The sequence below is a fragment of the Bombus vancouverensis genome, chromosome 1, assembly GCF_051014615.1.
Source record: "Bombus vancouverensis nearcticus chromosome 1, iyBomVanc1_principal, whole genome shotgun sequence".
In the NCBI taxonomy this organism is placed as follows: domain Eukaryota; kingdom Metazoa; phylum Arthropoda; class Insecta; order Hymenoptera; family Apidae; genus Bombus; species Bombus vancouverensis.
Window position 1 is genome coordinate 10,192,055 of NC_134911.1, and position 21,764 is coordinate 10,213,818.

At 44.7% G+C, this 21,764-nt stretch overlaps 1 protein-coding gene across 12 annotated transcripts in view; it reads left to right on the forward strand.

Moving 5' to 3' along the window:
• Positions 1–21,764, forward strand: part of shaker (potassium voltage-gated channel protein Shaker) — a 238,443-nt gene that overhangs the window by 89,017 nt on the left and 127,662 nt on the right. Inside the window, exon 1 of one of the 12 annotated variants that reach the window (XM_076618176.1) lies at positions 21,260–21,327. The exons of the other annotated variants lie outside the window; for them this stretch is intronic. The gene's annotated coding sequence lies outside the window, so the exon portion shown is untranslated. Of the gene's footprint in view, positions 1–21,259; positions 21,328–21,764 lie in introns of those variants that run through there. 12 annotated transcript variants of the gene reach the window in all.

The window sequence follows — 21,764 nt, forward strand, 5'->3', positions numbered from 1 at the left end:
CTTTAGGATTGTTGCCGATCCGAACATGTATGATCGAGGGATGGATTATGGTTTATGGTAGGTCCCGCGACGTAACAACATAGAATAATTATTTAGCAACACGAACAAACAATATGAGGTAATTTATAATTGGAAAAAATAAGTGAATCGAGCGAATACAGCGCGATGGGGGTCACCGGTGACCTCAGTGAGATAAATTCATCAATGATGGTTATACACCGTAGCATATTTCTTGTAGGTACTATTTCAACATTGTATGTATCGCATAATAAAAAATTCATCGTGACGCCACTGTCAAACTTTGTGAAACTGGCATGGCATTGAACGTGTTAATGGTCGATGAGAATACGCGTTCGAACGAGTGGTCGAATTGACTGGAAATATTTGACTCGAACGTGGAATACGGATCAGCCAGGTAAACCAACGGGATACTACGAACGATGACGGCGATTCTACTTGATTATTCGGAAGTATGCCGGGTTGCTATGTTAGGATCGTTTGGCATTTCCAAAGGACAAATCACGGCCGAACACGAACGAACGCGTTCCTTCGGAAGTATGAAGAGCGCAAAGGGCGTTTTTCCCGAGAAGACGTCTCGACTATGCCGCATCGATCGCGGGCAGCTGCCTTCCGCTTGTTTTCGCGTTTTGCGTGCCTAGATAGGCTCTGATGCCGCAGCGGTGCAGCTGTACTTCCGCACAACTTCCGCCCAACTTTTGCACACGCTTCGATTTTTACTCGGAAATTTGTTTACGCGACGCGTTCGACCGACTCGACGCTTCCCTTCGAGTTTTCTTCGCGGCTGTCCACGTACTTGCCCCTCTGTTTCTTGCGCCAACGACGCGTACTACGTTGGGAAAAGTTGGAACGCGAACTCGTGGACGCGTGTTTACGCGCGTACACGCATGTTTTACGCACGCTGACCGCTTCTGTCTTGCGAAGTTGCATGACCAACAGACGCTGTATCGTGTGTGATAGGTTTGAATATGATACGCTTGCTCGCGAGCGCCACTCTGTCGACATAGGGTTGGTCAAGTGTGCTATATATTTTTGTAGAGTTTCTCGTGCAACAGTTTACCGTTTCACCAGCGACACTTTATTTAGATAGCGAGCGGACGGATATACGCGCGTAAGCATCGGCTGTCAGGTGAGAAGTTTATTGATTCTATTTATTCGTTCTTGTTGCACAAATCGAAGCATGCCATTTTAGAGAAGATCGGTGTTTACCTGAAACGTGGATGGGCTGGCGTCTAAAATCGGTGGGGTTAAAGGCGCTTTGCGCGCCGTACTTAGGTCGTTCGATGCTTAAAATATCAAATGCTGCCTTTCAGACGAACGAAAACTTCGCACGGCCACAGAGTGCATCGTTTCTGCGCGTAAGTGTACTTTTAGAGCAGCTCACGATCTCCGCTATGAAACGTGATGCGAGCTCAAAGCATAATGGCAACCGAGAGCAGTTACCGTCTCGCTGTGATTTTTAACGTTTCCACGTCGAAACACCTTCTTCTAATTCGTATCGAAGCCTTTGCAAATGGAGACGTCTGAAACCGTCGACCTAATTACGACGTAATTAAATCCACGCTCGCCAGAAACCAGGCGATCGCTCAGTTCGTTCTCCAAATGATAGTCGAAGCTGCACCGTTGAAAACGCTCGATCCTCGAACTGCTTGCCCGAGAGTCTCGAAACTCGCCGAGTGGGTGGAATTGATCGTTTCCAACGATCGACCAAACCACCGCGACCAGCAGCTCCTGCTGCCTCATATTCCGCTAGCTCGGACATGGCAACCTTCTTTTTCTCTCTGTTTGTTTTGCACGCAACGGACGATGGCCGAACGATTTACCGTCCACAAGGTCCGTTCGTACCTGATCGTATCGAAACTTGTTCCGAAACAGTATAACTCCGATGAAAAGTTATTTCCCAGACACATCTATTTCTTCCTGTTGTCGTTCGGCGAATGATTTTATTATTACGCTAACGACGCATCGGAATAATTTCGTTCTTCTTACTTTTATTTCCTGATGATTTAACATTGTTTCATCTCTGTCAGACGTGTACTTATACGGCGTGATCTGTTCAACTTAGAATCATAGTGCTGTAGAGGATGGTTGACTTTTTTAAGGAGATTTAAAGTTTATTGAGTCCAAGAATACAGTTTTAGGTACATATTTACAATAGACGGTGAATTTTTGTAACGATATGTTAGGCAAAGGTACCGATACGTGGCGGTACGACGTAGCCATGCTGTATTATGTGTCGGCGCTTTACATTTTTCGTTGTATAATACAATTTTTGGGTTTAAGCCGCTGGGGAGCGGAGCTTTTTTACATATTTTTTTTTTATTTCTTTCTGTCCTGAAAACTTGGTCGCAAAACAGGACGCTTCGGTAGTTTGCTTTTTGGGTGCTGTGTAACTTTGGAGAGGGGTGGGATGAGAGGGAGGGGGCGGGGGTGGAGGATGTCAAATAGGTTTATTTACAAATATTTACAGTATATACATTTTACACCTGTGTTATGCGGCGTCAGAATTGAGTTCTGTCGGTTTAATGTTCTCTCTTATTTTATTATGGGTTCTGTATCCATTTTTTTGTGTTTTTTCTGTGTTTGTCTTTGGTGTCTTTGCGGGGGAGGACCATGTTGTATCTCCATCTGGTGTCTAGAGGATGGTTCATAGTGTGGTTAGAATGATGAGATAATTCAAAGTTAAAATCCGTCGAGTATATTTTAAAATAATAAATAAATAAATACAGACAATATTCGGTAAAGACAGTGTACAAATTGCTCATAAGATCGTTCGAGACTGACTGAGAAAACTGGTCACCTTACGATCCCTTTCGTCTATTTTTACTGGTAGGGAGAGAGGCGGGAAATTTAAATTCGTGTTTGTTTGACGATTGCACGCAGCGGCGACATTGTTTTGCCCGGAGTTTATTTATTATTACATTATGTGTATACTAACGATATTGATACTCCGAGGCAAAACAATAACAAGATATAAATTGTCTTCCAGCTCATGTGCAAACTGACAAAATTAATCCAAATGTTTGGTTATCCTTTTCTCTCACTTGAGAGATATTTCCATATACATATATATATTATATTCTTATAATTATGTTATAGTTATACGTTATAAAATATAGTTATATCTTAAGGGCACCACTGTGGCCTCTATTAGCACTGCTCGACACTTTGCGGTTATCAGCTTATCTTATGTTGAAGTAATCACTTCAAGAAAAACTCTACACCTTTTCTTTTGTGTATCCGTGACCTGAAGATTGCTGTTGCAGAGAAGATAGAATTTAGTGAAAGAAAAAATTGGAAATAATGGGAAGTTCATATTATTGTGCTGTTGAATATAAATTTTATTTTGGATTACAAGGTTTAGAAACAAAAGAGCTATAAATAGATTTCTATTGCCTTCAGATAGAACTACAAGGTTAACATTTTTGGTAATGTTCTTTTGCTATAAATATATGAACGTGCTCCCTAACATAACCTCTTCCTATTGTATTGTAACACTGTATGAGTGAGCATTTGAATCAGTATACTTATTTCAATATATTTTTCTATTACAAATTCATCCACTCGTTTCTCTATCAGTCAACCTCAACACCTTATTCCATTTTTATCTTTATTATAATTTTTCATTTATACTGATCTCATTGTAATCTGTATTGTCATATTGATCAATATCAAAATTGCTGATACACCGTTCAAAGTGCTTAGTTTCATTTATGGTAGTTTCATGTAGGTACTCTAAGAGCACAGACACTTTAAGGATCACATATTACTATAACGCTATAGCGAGGAGTATCGTTCTATTGTTTGGTCACACTGTTGTCGAAATATTTGAATTACACAAATAATATTTTTCAAATAAGTTGCTTGGGTATCCGCCATGCCCTACGATAACCATAACTACTCATCTACGATCTTACGATGATCCTGCTGTTTGCACGTGAAATACTAAACGATACGGTTAGAAATCGCGAAATTTCATCTTGTTTCAAATTATATTGTTTCTCGACGCAGCTTAAGCCGTTTTAAGTTTCCTCCCATAATAATCGCATCATAAGCTTTATGCTCATTTTATTCAATTTTAATGAATTTTCCCAAGTTCTACACTTTCTTTATTCACACGCCACCTGCGATGGCTGCATATTTACGTTGTACACCGGAGGCTTCTTTCTTTAACCCGTTAATAAATAAATAAATTACAACTATACATGGAACGGGCTGTATAAAAATGGCCAAACTGATTTCACGAGAGAAATAGAGGTAATCGATGCGGACATCGCTGAGACATAATTCCCAATACAAAGGTTGCAGGTTACTCGAGTAGTTTCCAAAGATTAATTTGCTTTCGAATGTAACGTAGAGATCGATCGAACGTCTCTAAAGTACGCACACTGCATATAATTTTGAAATAACGAAAGCTAAATGCCAATAACGAAACGAACGACTGTTCGCTGTTGGAAAAGCTGCTGCCAGTGTAGGCAGTTGCAGTGATTCGCGTTTGGTTTCAGGGTAGCTGACTTGCTAGGCGACGTGGCATGTTCCCGAGCTTTCGCTGATGCTGCAACGAAGCAATTGACTCGGCGCGCTACGCGCGGAGAAACGTCAACTCGCAGCCGATAAATTCGCGTCCCAGGCGACGTGACGCGACGCGACGCGACGTCTCGGCGCGCGCTCGTTCGAACATACGCGAAGCCGCGGCCGCTTTAATACCCAACCGTTTCATTATTGCCGGTCGTAGAAAGTTATAATTATCCTTAAAACTTCCGAACAGCCGGAGCATTATTATATAATTGGAATTACTCGGGCTCGTGTGGAAACGAGTTGTACAACACGAAACTTTTAACAAGTGACCATTCAGAGTTACCCGATTGCTGGAGCGCGATATTCTTTTTCTTTCTTTTTTTTTTTTTCTCCTTTTACGAGGTCATCCCCGAACAAAAACGTTCGATTGTTCGATCTCGTCCTCCGTTACTTGCGATTCCAGCTTACGGCTGCAGTTTCATTTTTACCGCCCCGTTACCTTCTATTTCGCAGCGTTTTTCAAGCATTTTTGAAACGTACGACCGTTTCTTTCAATTTGACGATTCGCGTCCAATTGGTAATTAGTCGAACATTTTCACAATGATAGCGCAAATAATCGCCGCTTTTTGCGCGCGAAACAACCCGATGAACCTGTAATTTGTCGTACTGCTCGATTGCAACGCCATCTCTTTCACCGACTGCAGAAGGTCGGTAATTACCATTGTTTCCGTAAACAATCGCGTGGCAGTCGTTAGGGAAAGACGATGGATAACGAGAATTAGGTCGTAGACGTTGTTCGGTGGAGAAATGATGGCGCACGTTTGTCGCGTTTTTTCGAGAACGCGTGTGCCAGCGACACGCGAAAATTGAATTCTTTTCGCTGGAACGATGATTCCAGTAATCAATTTGCGCGCCGTTGAAAGTCCACGGAGACGATATATTATGCAACCGCGTTACGTAATCCCGAGTCTCCTCGCAACCAAAGTTGATCTCTTCTTACGTAAGCTCGGCCGTTTTCCACGTTTCCGGTTCGAAATTACACTTACTTCCGCGTTTCCAGTTCAATGATTCAACTTTCGTTCGTTCTTGTTTAATAACGTGCACGATCGATAATGTCACCGCGATTTTTCAACTTCTTTCAAACAGATCGTTTGCCTAAAAATGTCAATATAAAACGACGTCTGCGTTTACGTTCTCGGTGATTTGTTCGGTCTCGCGGTTCAAGTCGAAGAATCCGAACTTTGACATACTCCGGTGGAAATACGCCGGATGATACGTCGTATGTTTCTTTCAGCGACAAAATCCTCGTTCATCTGTTCATTTATACATCGGATTACACTGGCTTTCCGCCGGTGTCATGTTTAGTACTCGAATCGATCCTTTCGTATCTTGATTCATCGCTGTGATTTTTATGCTTTAAAGCTCGTTTCTGTTCCGATGTAAAGATTCGTGCTATCGCGTCGAGCGTGAAACAGCATGAGAAATGCTGGGCTATAGACAAAGGAAGTTTCAGTTTCACTTTGCAAGAAATTTACCAAATGTCCAGCTGGACAAATTGTAAAGTACAAATTAAATAATATTTAACGGCACTCGACAGCAACGACGATAGCGCAGTGGTTAGCGTCTTTGGTTACGAACGTTCGGGACCCGAGTTCGAATCCCGGTGTCTGTAGTTTGATTTTTCTTTCCACGACATCTAAATGAGAAAAAAAGTAGCAGTACCCTACCAAGCGCCATTTACACCAACTATTATCACTGACTACACATTACATCTCAAATAATTAATAAAAAAAAACTTTGCAAGAAGCCTCAGACGCATGAAATACTCCTCTTCTTACGGATACCAGATTTGTTTGTTTTCGTAAATATCGTTTCCTAACACGCGTCAAGTTTCGTAGAAGCTGTGTATAACCGCTGCATCGAATTCCACGTGGATCGCTTCGATTATTCAGAAATTCCCGTTGGTAAAAACGAAGTTTTTCCCGAACCGCAGTTCTATTTTCATTTCATCGAAAACGTTCTTTCGTCTTTTGCACGCGAATGCTCGAGACCGTTCGACCGAGCACAATAAACGTTCGTTTCTACGAAAATTCCGCTCGTTTTGGGTTCCCTTCGCCGTGAAAAACAAAGTAAAACGTTTTTCTCTGGCAACGGCGATAGTCTTTCGGCGAAGAGCTCGGTCGACGTTTTCGTTCCTGCTCTACTGCAAGCGCGTCATTGTTTTGAAAGCTGCGGGGCGAAAGTACTTTGCTTCTTCGGACTCGATTGTCCTCGCGGACCGCCACTCGCAGACAATGGTCCCTTCCGGTTGGTCTAACGACAGCTTAAGCGAGGTACGCGCTGCCTCTCGAGATACTCGAGCAACGACCGTCACCTGTTCCTCTCGTTTCCACTTCCGTGAACTGTGTGTAGGGAATTTTCGCGCGGATCAGTTAACACGCACAAAAGACCTAACGCGAGCTGAGGTGAAATTCGCGGTCAAATTACGAGCTGCGTGTTTCGCGAGATAACGCGCGATCGAAGGAATCTTCCGTTAAACTCTCAGGTATGACGCGCCACTATAGTGGCTTTCGCGAATGTCATCTTATATTCCGACGCGCCACTATGGTGGCTCACTCTACTCACTCATTCGCTCACCGTTTCAACTAAATGATCTTTTTCAATTGTCTCGCTTCGCTTTTGTGCTCTCGCAACGTTCTATGACAATGTTAACGATATACAGACAGAATATATAGTCTTTGTTTTTGCCAGTGTCAGATATCAATTTTTTGCGTTAAAATAAACGTACTATTATTAGATGCTCTTTTTAACATACCGATCCGTCTCCTTCTAATTTCGTAGAATCTTCAAGCTGAAAATATCGCTTGAAAATAGAAACGAAGAGCAATTTGAAAAACACTACCGCGCTATGAGCGTGAAAATTGTGACATGTGTGTGGTGCTTTAAAATATATCACACTCGATTGTACTATCGATTATTAAAATAAATTATTCAAGTTCAAGCATACGCATCGTATCTTTACGAAAAAGTATAATTTAATTACCAAAAACTTCGTTGCAATGTGCTCGCGTAGGCAACAACACCATTATCCGTCACACGTTGCAGTGCCGTATCGTTTACGCGTGACGTGTATGTGGTGCTTTAAAATATATCACACTCGATTGTACTATCGATTATTAAAGTAAATTATTCAAGTTCAAGCATACGCATCGTATCTTTACGAAGAAGTATAATTTAATTACCAAAAACTTCGTTGCAATATGCTCGCGCAGGCAACACCATGATCCGTCACACGTTGCAGTGCCGTATCGTTTACGCATGACGTGTATGTGGTGCTTTAAAATATATCACACTCGATTGTACTACCGATTATTAAAATAAATTATTCAAGTTCAAGCATACGCATCGTATCTTTACGAAAAAGTATAATTTAATTATCAAAAACTTCGTTGCAATGTGCTGGCGTAGGCAACACCATGATTCGTCACACGTTGCAGTGCCGTATCGCTTACGCGTAATTCGCGTGAAACTCTGCACAAAATTCAACCGTATCTAATAGCTTAAAATAACCATTGGAAATGTTCGACAAAGGATATCACACAAAAGATAACTTCGACCAGACGATGTTGTTGCGTTTATTCGCGTGGAACAGCGAGGTTGCCTCTTTGGTAAGAAAACATTTGACCGGGTCGTTCAATGACGGCGAAATGTCTTTAGCAACGTACACATGCGACGAGCCTGCTGCTGCACGAGTTAAAAAGACCGTCCAATCTTCTGGTGGAAAATGAGGCGGAACGGGCGGTCGATTCGCCTCTTGTCGATGCTGCAGGCAACCGGAATGTATGTCAACGCGTTATTTCCTGTCGTTATTGGCTACCGACTGATATATCATTGCTGCGTAAAGTGGTCGTTTATTACTCGCCATCGTATCCACGCCATTTTATCCCTTCGATAAACAATCCCTTGCTTTTGTTCTGCATTCACGCGTAAGTAATTTTTTTAATGCGAGGTACCGGCGATTCCTTCTGCAAAAGCAAACCTACCGTTCGAGGTTGAACGTCAATTACGAGGGAAATAAGATCCGGGTCAAAACGATCGGCCGCTTATTCGTTCGTTGACATAAACTCCTTGTCTGATCGAAACCGGCACAGGTATCGGCCGGCTTAAGCGGACGAATCAATTACTCGCCGCGCCATTGAAAATATTTTTGTTGTCATCGCGACTCCGACCGCGTTCTATTTTTTGTTGGTCGAACAGACAGAATGAACAGCGCGCGTCGATTACACGCCGCCCTGTCAACCGACTCGCGAGTTGCTTGCGACGACGAATGGAAATTTATTTAGCGTGAAATTACACGAAAATATTCCCACGGATTGTAGGCGGCTGGAAAATTCTTCTGACAGACCGTGGGACCCGGCTAGCGAGCGGAAAAATAGCCAGCGAGAGGAAGTTGCGGGGGTTTCTCGTTGCCTCGCAAGTTGAGAAATCGCCTCAACTTTGGCAATTTCCTCGCTATTTACGCTGATTTACGTGGCATCTCCTCCAGGGACCCGCAACGAGCCTACGTTCCTACGAGCTTGCAGCTTTCGTTGCACCTCGTCCTTCTCGCTTCCAAGGTCGTACAGTGGTTAGGAATTCCTCCAAACGAACAAATTTCTCTCTGCATTGGCTTCTGTCCGCGAACCTGGACAGCGCCAATTTTCCCTTCCATTGCCATTCAGTCGGATAATTTTCCTAGGAAAAATAAAGCTTATCGTTCGGATAGACCCGGTAAATTTATCGGCGTTTGAACGATCGAACGAGATTCGAAGGTTACAGAGCGAAGGTGATGTACGCGGGCTGAGAGCGTCCACGTCGCGTTTCTCCTTGGCCCTGTACGAAACTAATGGTCGCGACGTCTCCGCTGCTAGAATAATTCGTGCAACGATACTCGAAGAGGTGGCAGTTGAATTCGTAAAAGCAGAGTACACGTGGGAGGGAGGTAGGGGGCGGGAGTAATTTTTCATGCGGCATTAATGGCCGCTGCGTCATTTTCATTGCCGTTGCTTTTCACGTGAGGGTTCCCCGTCCAATTTTCCTGCCAGAACCTCTCTGCTGAGTTATTTTTACCGACCAGGTTCCGTGGTACAACACGAAACAACGACGAAGAAGAGGAAAGAGGCGATGTTGCAGTCGCGACAGCTCTTTCGATTTTTCAGCGTTCTCCATATGGAAATATTTAGATGAGAAAAACGATGGGTTTTGCGCGATCCTTTTAGGGGTAGGAAGGAAGTATCGACGCGGTGATACTTTCGGCAGGCTGTATTTTTAGTCGGCTGCGTGACTTTCCTGTTCTGGGTACACTCGATTTATTTTCACTGCGAACGCGAAACTTCCGTTTCGCTCGCGCTAATCCAACTTCTGGATGCAACGAACGCGCGTCCACCTGTTTTCTGCGATTTCCACGGGCTGCCAACTGTTCCCGCTGCGCTATTTATTTATCCATGCATTTGCCGCGCCTAGTACGCAAAACGGGACTAAGAAAAGCGCGACACGCGCCCTCTTCGTTGTTCCGTTGACTCGGCTAACGATTCGACCGAGTCGGGTCGCTGGATCGGGCGAAACGCTACGCCCAGGTCGAACGTATCGAAGGTAATCGGTTTTCAAATTATCGGGCGTTTTCCAGGCCGAGTTTCTGCAAGGTCACCGGTTAGCCTCGACGAATCAACCGGACGAATCGCTTGGTTCGGCTGCTGAAACGATTACGCGGCGAAATGATAACTTGGTGAAGCCGAAGCTTAATTCGTCAGGCCGTGCGGACGAATCGACAAAGTTGCTCTGGAAATTCGTCTCTGCTGCCTCTTTCTACGTATTTTCTATCTCACTCTCTTTGAAATCGATGCGAGCGGCGTGACGCGGACCGCGAAATCACCGCGTCCGTGTCCCGATTTTCCAGTATCGCCTCGATGCACGTATACCTACGTCAGGAAATTCGGTCGATCGATTTTCCGGAATAAAGAGGATTTCGGCAAGGCAGAGTTTCCGCAGGACGACGGAGAACAGCTGGAACCGGGTCGATTTCACCGCTCCCTGCGTTATCCTTCGCAACGTCCAACACGTCGTTTCAACAGCCTTTCGTCGTTTCGTCAGAATTTCGTATTCACGTGATAGGACGCGACACCACGTTCGTACGATAAAAACGTGTGACACAGGTTCGAACGGTGAGAACGCAGCAGCAGGATCCGCCGGTTCCTCGGGCAAAAGCCAAGTATCGGCCCGTTGAAACGAAGAACGACCACGGATCCGCTCGTGAAAGCTTTCTCAGCCGGATTCGAATATAGGTCAACGACGAGTCCGATCGATAAACGATCCACTAGCGGCATACTGTACGGTAACTGCATTATCGACGATTACCGAAAGAAGATCCCGACTGGAAAGCTCGAGGTTGCACCGTTTCTCGTACGTTCGCATTCTACTTGTGGCCTGACTTGCTCGGCATAATGCTTATTGGAAGTGGATAACGGTAATAATGGTAACCAAGCCAAGATGAATTTCCCAGATAGCGACACCGGCAGGGGGGGTGGGGGTAAAGAGGGTTACTGAGCCGAGTCGATCGCGCTAATATGCGATTCGAGCTGCTTAACGTTACCATCGATGAGTGGCTGTTTTATTCAGCCGAAAGTGGATGAAAAGCAGCATACGCTTCTATTCGTTTCCCGTGTTGAAGGTCCCTACGCTTATACAGAAAGTTTATCGCGAATAAACGTATTGCAAGCCAGTTTGTTACAAACGCCGGATCTTCTATTTTTTATTTGAATATTGTATGTAATGCAAGGTAAGGTTTGAATCCAGCAAGGTTCTATCGCAGCTTCTCTCTTTCCATTCCAAAATATTGTTAAAAAAATGGTACATTTGCATGGAACTGGCGAAGAGGTGAAATATAAAATAGCAGCAAGTATGGACTAGCAGTACAGGAAAATTAGTGTAGTTTGTGGGGAACGAAGCGAAATAGTCTTTTGTGCCTGGTTTTTTCAAAAGCGATTCGCTCGACCGCGAGTCTCGATAATTTTCCTGCCGCTGCAATTTGCGCGTCCGCAACCACTCACGTTCCATTTTACGAAACTACGTTCCCCTAGTGTTACAATCTACGCGGATAATAATATTTCACGATTCTTCTTTATGTGTTTCAATGGAAGTTTATTGATGGAAATTTCGGTATCCCAAATCCTAATACAACGGTGTCTTAATATCAGTCTGCGAGGAAATCTCATATCGAACGAGGAAACTCGTAAAACTTGTGAAATTTAACGTGGTCCTTTGTCACGGAAGATCGGCTACTTTTTGGCAATCGCATCGGTTTAAATTTCAAATTTCAACGAATTATTGAAGTTGTTCGTAGAAATCGATAGCCGCTGTAGGTGGGGGGCGTATTCGCGTACGTGTAAAACAGATAGCCGTAAGCACGAAAGGTTTGATTTACGCGCCGAACTTCCACTATCTTTCATTTCGGCATTTGCACTCTGCTTGCAGTCTCGCCAGAATCAAAGACAGAACCGCTGTCGGTTATGATTTCTGAGGAAATGAAAACTAAGGGAATCAATTTATCGACTGAAATCGCTTATCGACTAGCGAAGCATTTATTTTGATTTTCCTGTTGCTCTAACAACTCCACATGTCATCGAACGCTTACGCGTACACTGTACGTACGTCAGCCGAGCGTAAGGAAAACGCGATTTACGCTACAATTTTTATTCAACGCGATAATAATTCGAACCGTGTAAACATCGCCCCTGATATTTTAATCGTCTGTTTTCTCAGAGAACTAACACCACAACATTAACATTAACAGAGAACAAGAAGGATTATCGTAACAGGCTTTATAAATAGATCTTGGCAAAAAAATAAAGCAGAGTGAGAAAAGGAAAAATGATAATAGCGTTACCCGCGAATTAATCGTCTTAGAAACATCTCGGGTTAATTTCATTACAAAACGTTCGATCGTTTCTCCCTTTTGATTTTCAGCGGCCGACAGCATTTTGTTTATTCCGCCTGTATAAAACGGTTACAAACTCCACGGCGAGTAATCATTATTATTACACAGCGGATGGCCACTGTAATGAGCTTCGCTGGAAAATGAACGGCACGCGAAACGTTAATTAATTCACGAGCCGGGTCGAGTCGATCCCCGCGTTTGCTTATTTATCGCGGCGAGGATCGCGTGAAACGCGGCCCCGGCTGCTTTCCGTCACGGTGTTACCTCACCGTAACGCCCCGAAAAAACCCATCGATAAGCGGCGACTTGTTTCGTGGTAAGTTGACGTTGCGCTTCCGCTCGTTCAAATTCAATTCATTAGACGATCGCGACGTTTTCTTTTGCGCGCCGTTTGCCCGCGGTGAAACAGGCGCGCTCGATACTTCCTCGTGCACGCCATTCGCGCCCATCACGTAACTCGCAATAAACACGATCGTTACAGTGTCCTCCGCGAAATTTTATCGACACGCTGCTGTTCGCCTGGAAACGCGAGCGACCGCGAGTTTCGCGCGTCGGATTTTCGAACGTGGATGCGCGCGCACGCGGAACTTGCTGCCACGCTGATTCGTGAAAACGATCGTCCCGATAAGGTTAATTTTTCGATGCTTATCGAAATAAGCTGGGAAAAGTGAAGCAGGGCCGGCGTGACCTCTTGCGGGGCCAGGTTCAGAAATTTTGCGGGGCCTGAATACACATTCAAATTCTACACTTAAATTTTACAACGAGGAATTATTTATTTACAAATATATTACTGTTGTTACATATTATATATTTTTATAAACAGTTTTTGAAACATATCCAGGTAATATTTTTTCGCATCCATAATTCACTTTCGAGGGGCAAAAAATTCAATGAAAGTACAAAATCTGTAATCGTGTATGACTTTTGCAAAAAATTACTGATGTAGTGTAATTTCTCTAAAAAGTACATTTTTCTGAAAGCTCCTTTAAACTGAATCATCGCTACTAAAAAAATGTCTTGCATCTGTTAATAGTATCATCATTCTGTAAAAAGTTAATCAAAATCGGTGTTTTTTAATTGGATAATTTTCGTAGATCGCGGGTTCCGGGGAACGCGCTGAACCTGCCTTGCGCCGGCCCTGAGTTGAACCCTATCTACGTTTGGTCGTCTATAAAGTAAAATATTTCGTGTCTGAACAGCTATCCGCACGAAATGTTGTAAAACGCGCTCAAAATGATCCATTTTCATTTAAAAAAAAGTCCTTTTTTTCGGTTGCCCCGATACTCGAAAGGTCGAAAGAGAACGAAACGAGCATCTCTTTACGCCAGATTTTAACGCTTGACGTAAGACGACACGGCTTGTCATTAATTTAATCGGAGTTACGCGAATGACGTGTACTTTTCACGTGGACAATTACTCGCAACCAGCCAGACAAAGCGAATCACGACGCAATTACCGGAAGGAGAGAATAGCTTGGAAAGCAAGACGAGATAGCCCACCTGCTCGCTTATCAGACGAATCGAGTCTCGCGTGTCGCGAAACACTCTCTACATTCTCCGTTCACAATTACGAGTCGACGTATATCTTACGACGTCTGTTGGTTGCTGCAAGAGACACCCGTTTCCGTTTAAACGTCAACCGAACATCGTGTTCATCGTGGATGGAATACCGAGCACAGGGATGCACGACTGTTCACCGGCAACATACCTCACGCAAAGAATTGCTGATTTTATGCACAAGCAAGTTTGATCGATGCCAGTGCAAGCCAGCAAACTTCCGCTTTCTATACTGTGATCCAGCTGATTTCTAGAGGCGGAGGGTAGATCAAGATCGAATACCAATCATATTTCTATCGATGATCTTCATCGATAAAGAAAGAAAATCGGAATTACGATATCTACGATTATACTCGAGAAAAGCACAGTGCTTTATTTTGTCAAAAATATGACATTCAACAAGCAAGAATCAATGAACCGTTGCTTGATAAAACGTCGATCGGCTGTACACATCGGTTGGTTTTACGAAGAGATGCAGATGGCGCCACTAACGCAAGCCAGCAAACTCCTGCTTTCTATACTGCGATCTAGTTAATTTCTAGAGGCTGAGGGTAGGTCAAGATCGGATACCAACCACATTTTTATCGATGATTTTCATCGATAAAAAAGAAAATCGGAATTACGATATCTACGATTATACTCGATAAAAGCACAGTGCTTTGTTTTGTCAAAAATATAACATTAACCCAGCAAGAACCGTTGCTTGATAAAACGTCGATCGGCTGTACAGATCGGTTGGTTTTACGAACAGGTGCAGGTGGCGCCATTAACGCAAGCCAGTAGCACGATCAGAGGACATAAAAGAAACATAGGAGGCAGGGACTGGTCGGAACGGTCGTTAACACGTTAACGTAACCATAGGAAAGGTAAGTTCGCTTAGGTAGGTTAACTTTGTTGGTCGACGCGACGGTAGGGACGTGTGCAACGACGACGACTACGGCAAACGCGACTCGGTCGTGGAGAAGCTGGTGGGAGAGCAAGAGGAGTAGATTGCCTCGTGGAGCGAGTGGCGCGCACCGGAGCGGTTGATCGTGTTCCGTGCAGGAGCGCGGAAAGAATATCGAGCCGGTGGTGGTTGCGATGGAAAGTAGCGAGGGGTCTCGAGCGAGCGGAAAAGGGAGGGCGAGTAGAAGAGCAGAAAGGCGGTTGCGGGTGGCCGATGGCAGGTGACCGAGGGGTGGGCTACCTTGTCGCGCGCGCTGCTTCAACAAACTAAGCGTAAGAGAGAGGAGTTTCGAATCGAAGGATGCCGCGGCACGCGCCTTCGCAAACTAACCGAGTCACGCTCTTAGCTTTCCGCTTCCGCGGAAGCGCCGCGTAGCCGCGCTCGTCTTCGCTTTCGCCAAACGTCGCGTCCGCGAGTGTACCACGACGGTTTCCTCGTTTCTATTTTCCACCAACATCGGCTATCTATTTATGTGCGCGTCTCGCTAATTCCAGCTCCTGTCGCATTCAATTTTCTATTATTTTCGCTCGATCGAAAAGAAATCGCGCCGATTGCTCGATCGTCGAAGCTGCTATTTCATCGAGTGTTCACACCACGCTGTCCTCGATCGTCTCGCTCGTACGAAATTGCGAATCGAGCTAGTGAGTGTTTCGTGGATGTGGCAGAAACGAGGACGCATCGTGTTCGCAGGATTAAACGAGTGTCTCGGATACCGTGAATTTCAATGGGGAAAACAACGTCTGTAATTTGCGCGGCCGATCGTTGCGGGAAAATTCCTTGCTATTTCGAGTTACTCTACGTATCTTGGTTTTCTTCGTCGAAGTGAAAAAAGGATTAGTTTGTAACAAAATTTGTAATTTTCACAGGCGTACGAGCAATTCACAGTTGGTTTTCATTCGGTTTAGTAGCAACGGTATCAGGCATTGCGAGTAGAACAGTCTAGAGACGAACGACAGATCGAAACGTGGACACGGTAGCAGCATGTCGTCTCCAGGTCGTCTCTCATCGTCATTGGCTTGTCAAAGTGGAGTTCAATCGTGGCTGGAATTCGTTATATTCGGCATTCCGGCTCTGTCACCTGGCAATCACCGATATCGAAGCGATACATCGCTCTGATAATCGCGTCGGTATCGCCGATGCCTCCAGGCTCGGCCTTCGTCACATCGATCGTAATCGTAGTCGTAGTATCATCCAGTTAATAATTAATCATTTTATTTCGATGTTGTGGTGCGCCGCCCCTCCCCCAGGGGTCGTTCTAAAATTCCGGTTAACTGGAACAGTGAACTTTTCTTTTCGCCGAAAACGCTCGGCGTGAAACGCTCGTGCACGAGCAATGTTTTCCCCAATGTTTAAAATATCGCGAGGAATAATTGAAGAGGCGCGATCCTCCGAGCTATTTCTACGCTGTATCGCGTGCTACATATTTCAAAATATCCATTGAAATTCACCCGTAAGACACGTTGGTCGTTGCGATCGGTACCGTGGCTGACTAATAATTAATCATCGTTTTTCCTATTTTCCATGTTGCATGGCCTTCATTTACAGAATTAGACGAATTTAGGGGACGGTAAGAGAACCGCGCGGCTACGAGGAAACAACGTAAAGTAGAAGCTAGGTTATACTAACCTTCGTTATTCCATGAACGCTTACTCTTTTAACGTATCACCGGATATACGATTCGTACAAATTCGTTCGGACGAGATTCTCTAAACAGCGTAATCGATGACCATCTACGAATTACATCGAGAGAGCGGAAGTTTCAAACTTACACGCGATACATTATTTCTGTACTCCGGCGAATCATAAATATTTCAAGCTATCCCCATTGCCGCGACCGTACGCCAACCTCTGCACAACGTCCTCGAACCACCCCCACTCCAACTGCCTTGTCGTTTGACAAGTTTTCCTTTCACGGTCAACCGACTTTCCCTCTGTTCGCGATACGGCGCGGCTCGTACGTTTTCCGCGCTTTCGTCGCAACCAGTCGACTTAACCTACAAACGATATTTGCGAAAACTCGCGCTTCAGAATAACCCGGAGCCGTAGCTGGACAATCGACGTAAGCGACGGATTTTTATCGAACGACTAAATCGCGCCGACGTAGGACCGCGTTTTTCGCGCTCGTGCTCATCTTTCCGACTTTTGCTCTTTGCTGGCATTTTCGCGCCGATGACGCGGCTACCTTTATCGACGCGAATCGATGACAATCGACTACGTGTTCTTTCCACTTGTCAAAGTTTCTAAAGCGAAGCAGCTACAAGATAAATATTCACGTCGGATTATGAAGGATCCGGGCTGCTTCCTGCGTTTTTGTCGATGCACGAAGCTTTCAAATCGGCTCAATTAAACATTTCCGTAGAATCTTGCAAACGTATCGATAGACTTTCGCGGGAAAGTCGATCAAAATCCTTGAAGTATGTTATCGATAAAAATTTACTTCTACGTCGAGTGTCGCGTTACGCGGATGTATTTTCTGCATCTTCGAGTGCCAACTTTACCACCTAATGACAAAATCCGCAATCACTTAGTTACCAACCCAATAGCACAAAAGTGGAATTTGATAGTTGAAAAATTCCAAACAACTTGGAGTCAACGGCACTGTTACGACCGTTCGCGGAGAGACGCGATCACGAGGAAACGCATCAGCGAGAGGCGTAAATTCTCGCTACGACTTTGATAGTCGACACCGCGGATCAGTCGTTCACCTGTTTCGATTAGGATAACAGAGGTAGTTCAAATGATTGTAACACTGAATTAACAGGGTTAATATAGGCTTCTATTTTTAACAATATTTAAAATTATAATTAACACGTTACAAATGATTTAACGATGATACAACTGGTTTATTATTATAATTCGACTCAATTTTATAGTATTTCTCGACGTATTTGTTTGACTAAGCGACCTTGATTTTATTTCTTTGAACCTCTCGATGCATTCGGTTTGACTCCTCGCGTAATACTGATTGCCCTTCGATTTCTTCCTTTGTCTTCTCTTGGAGACGACCCCCACCACGCTCGGGTCTCGCGACCGTTCGCGCCTATGATCACGTATGCCACCTTTTTTGTGTAGGTAAAGTAACGGACCGAAGGGGAATCGATGTTTTTTAAAACTCGCTGCTTGACGACAACTATGCGTTTATCGCTACTTTGTGTATATCTCGCCGGTCATGTAAGACGATCTGTCTGTGACGCTGTAGTACCAAGGGAGACGGTTAGGAACACGGCCGCCTATAGTAAGCCTCGGGGCGTAAAAGGCACGTTTAGAAACGCGAAGGAGCGCGACTGGAGCGGAAAAAACCGTTGGACGTTTTTTCGTCGACCGGAGGAGTCGTTTCCCACAATTCGCCACGTTGTTCGTTCTTTGGACAAACGACCACGAATCTCAAGTAACGGTATGACGTCACGACAAAGTGTGTCGCGTACTCTTTACAAAGAACAATTGATCTCGAGAACAATCGCGACCATGCCGGAAGGCAGCTTGCATTCTCACTTTCCTGCAAAATTTCGGCCAGTAGACGTTGTTGGTCTGTTGGTTTCTCGATTAATTGAATCCTCAGCGTGACAAAGCGAGAGAATGAGACACGGGCGAAGAGGGGAGTGAGAAGTAGAGAAAACGAGATCGTCTATTGACCATTCGTAGCTCGTTGAAGACGAACGCAAGGAAACGGGATGCAATTGCCTGTGATATTGTTTTTCCCCTCGTGCTTCCTGCTAAGAGATAACATTGATATTCAGCTTTGTATTCCTCCGTTCCTCGTTTCTCCTTTCACGTGTTCCTTGCATAATACCCGGCATTCGACACTGGAATAGACACTTGTTCGAAGGAAATTGGTGTACGAGAGATAAGGGAACGGTTCGCTTCTTTTCAGATGAAATTTAAACGCGACGCTGCTCGAAACTAGTCGGTGTGTGTGTGTGTGTGTGTGTCCCGTGAAGTATGGAAATTTGTTGCTTGTGGATCGGAAACTGCGTATTCTCATTGGCCAAGGAAAATCCACGTCTTCGCGAACGATTGCTCGGTTTCATTAACCTTGACATGTTCGCTGCCGTTTCCCAACCAACTTCTTTACAGCGATTCGTAGAAAAGAAGCGATCGCGGCCAACTGGATTCGTCGATCCGAGACATTCCACCACTTTAATATGCAAATCCGTTGTGATCACCGTCTTTTTACGTCTCATGTTCGGCGTTCTAGTTTCATCGACAAACCCACCTTTCGTATTTCGCCGATGATATACTCGGTCGATGAAACAATCGAGGAACATACGAGGAACATATTTCTTCTCTGAACTAACACTAGAACTACCATACCAGTCAAATTGACTGGCTTTGCAATTTTATTTGAAAATTCCTACTTCATGTTATATTTTTTCCGCAATGATGTAATGACTTTCGCAACGGTAACTAAAAGAATAATATAATGAATTTTATTTTCTTTTTTTATGTATTCAAACTGAAAATAATTTTGTATCAAGGCTACTTATACCAATACCAGTCAAAATGATTGGTACCTGTCAAAGTGTAAACGGGTCCTGCAATCTGTTTATCGAACTCCAATTAATCAGTTTCCTCATTTCGTACAACTTCCCACACGTTTTTATAATTTTTACTGCGTATCATTCAATATGACGATATAAAAACTATAAAAATATTCTATTGTTAAATATTTTTTAAAGACCAGTCATTTTCACTGGTTTTGGTACAAGTAGCTTCGCGTTAACTACCGGTAGTTCTAGTGTTATGGTCCGCAACCAACGAATTTACGTTGGTAAGCGAGCCATTAGACGGTCGTTGTCAGTGCATTTCAAGAATTCACGATCATCAGCAGTCTTGTTTTCTACGAAGCTCGATAATGGCTCTCGTCTACCAGCCACTTGGTCGTTCGATGTATGAATTTCCCTGGCGAATTTCTGATTGCATTTCGCAGTCGTGATCCTCGCTTCGACCACCAAAATTATCACGTCGCCAATGAATTAGTCGTAACGAGGCGAAGCGGGCTGCCAAGTCTCCAGTAGGAGAATCCTCTATAGTAACTGTCGCAGTGTTTCAAATTTAAAGAACTCGGCCTGTCGGTTATTGGGAACCGCGTGCACCTCGTATCTCGAGTCTCGTTTAAAATGCGGTTTCTGTAGTTGCGCAGCAACGTGCGCATTCGTGTCGCAGTTTGAAGCAGTCGCTTTCAATTAAACGCGTTCGAATTTCGCTACGGTTTTCTTCCCGGGCAAGAAATTTCGCTTTTATCGGTTCGCTATATCTCGATACCGCGGTCCAGCACTTTCCTAATTAATTTACGCCCTGTTTTCCTCCACCGGAAGTAAATGAAAGTGCAAGAGAATTTCGTAGATCAGAAGCTATTTCCACTGGGTGGCCACGTTTTTGCATCGATCCGAGTCTTGCGAGCAAATTGAACGATAAAGACACGTCGGATGGAAAACAACAGCGAGAATGAATGCGATGCAGTGGAAACAAATCTCGGCTTTTCGCTACGCGCAGAAACTTGTAATTCAACGACAGTTTCGCTCTTCACGCGGCTTCGCTCCCCTCCACTCGCACACATTCGAATTCCAACCGTCACGGGATTCTCGCGATTCGTTTTCTAATTGGTTAACGACGCAACTATCGCCGAGGACGACGCGATTTCAAAAAGGCCATGAGACTTGATTGGCGGAGCAACGCTGGGGTAGTTACATTTACGCCCCATTTTCGTCACAATCATTCCTCGAAGGAACAATCGTTAGTGGTGTGGCCGTGTAGCGCGACGTGCACCAGAACGAGGATGTGCCTCAGTTTGGGGGCGGACCTTGGTGCAGGATGATATATCTGCAGCAGCGGACGAGACCAGCAGAAACGTACTTACGCGGTACGCGGTCCGCCGTGTCCTCCGATCGTTCTTTCTTCGTTTCTACATCTTTGTCGCTGCCGATCGTTTCTTCTTTTTATTGCGCTCGCGCCTTGCTCGCGGCTTTCGCGACCGCGGTGTTCGCGTTGCGCGCACGAAAAACCAGTGTCGTGCGTTCAGCCTGGTGACAGTGACGGATCACACGGGACGACGAGCTCGCATCGTATCGCGGCACGTGATCGTAAACTTTACGAAATCGAGAATCGTCGTCGAACTCGTGCGAGTTACGGCCGGGCCAGTGTGAGATTTTTTTCGAACAGACCGTGGTAATTCCGGTCGGTGATGTTTCGTGGAAAGGATTGACTTGTGCAGGATCGAGGAAACTGATCGAAGAGTTTGGTAGAATTAACATTCTTTGTGATCGAAATGTGACCGATTACGCGAACGACACTCGGCCGAGAAATTATTGGAGACGACGGTGAGCATCGGCCAATAGGATCGCGATCACGATAATCCCGGCAGATATTTTTTCACTAGCCGATTGAATTAAACGGCGACTCGCATCGATCCGGGGCAACTGCCAACTGCTCCTTCGGATCCCTTGAAATATTCCCGCGTTGCTCCTTAAATATTCAGGCCGCGTACGTGGCTAACTATTATTAAAGAGAAAACGAGGATTCGATCGTCGGACCGAACGTCGTTCGATGGTTAGTGGCTTTTTTCAAACCGCAGGCTTGACCTTTCGTGCTGTTTTAACGTCTCTTTTGTCTCCTCGGTGGAGGAACCGAGCTCGAAACAGGGAAAATAAGAACGCGCCTTTTCTATTCTTTTTTTTTTTCTTTTTTTTTCTATTTCCAGCGACGCAGAATTCCCGCCATACGAGAGCGTAGAGATTTCACTTTACGTTGTTTTGCG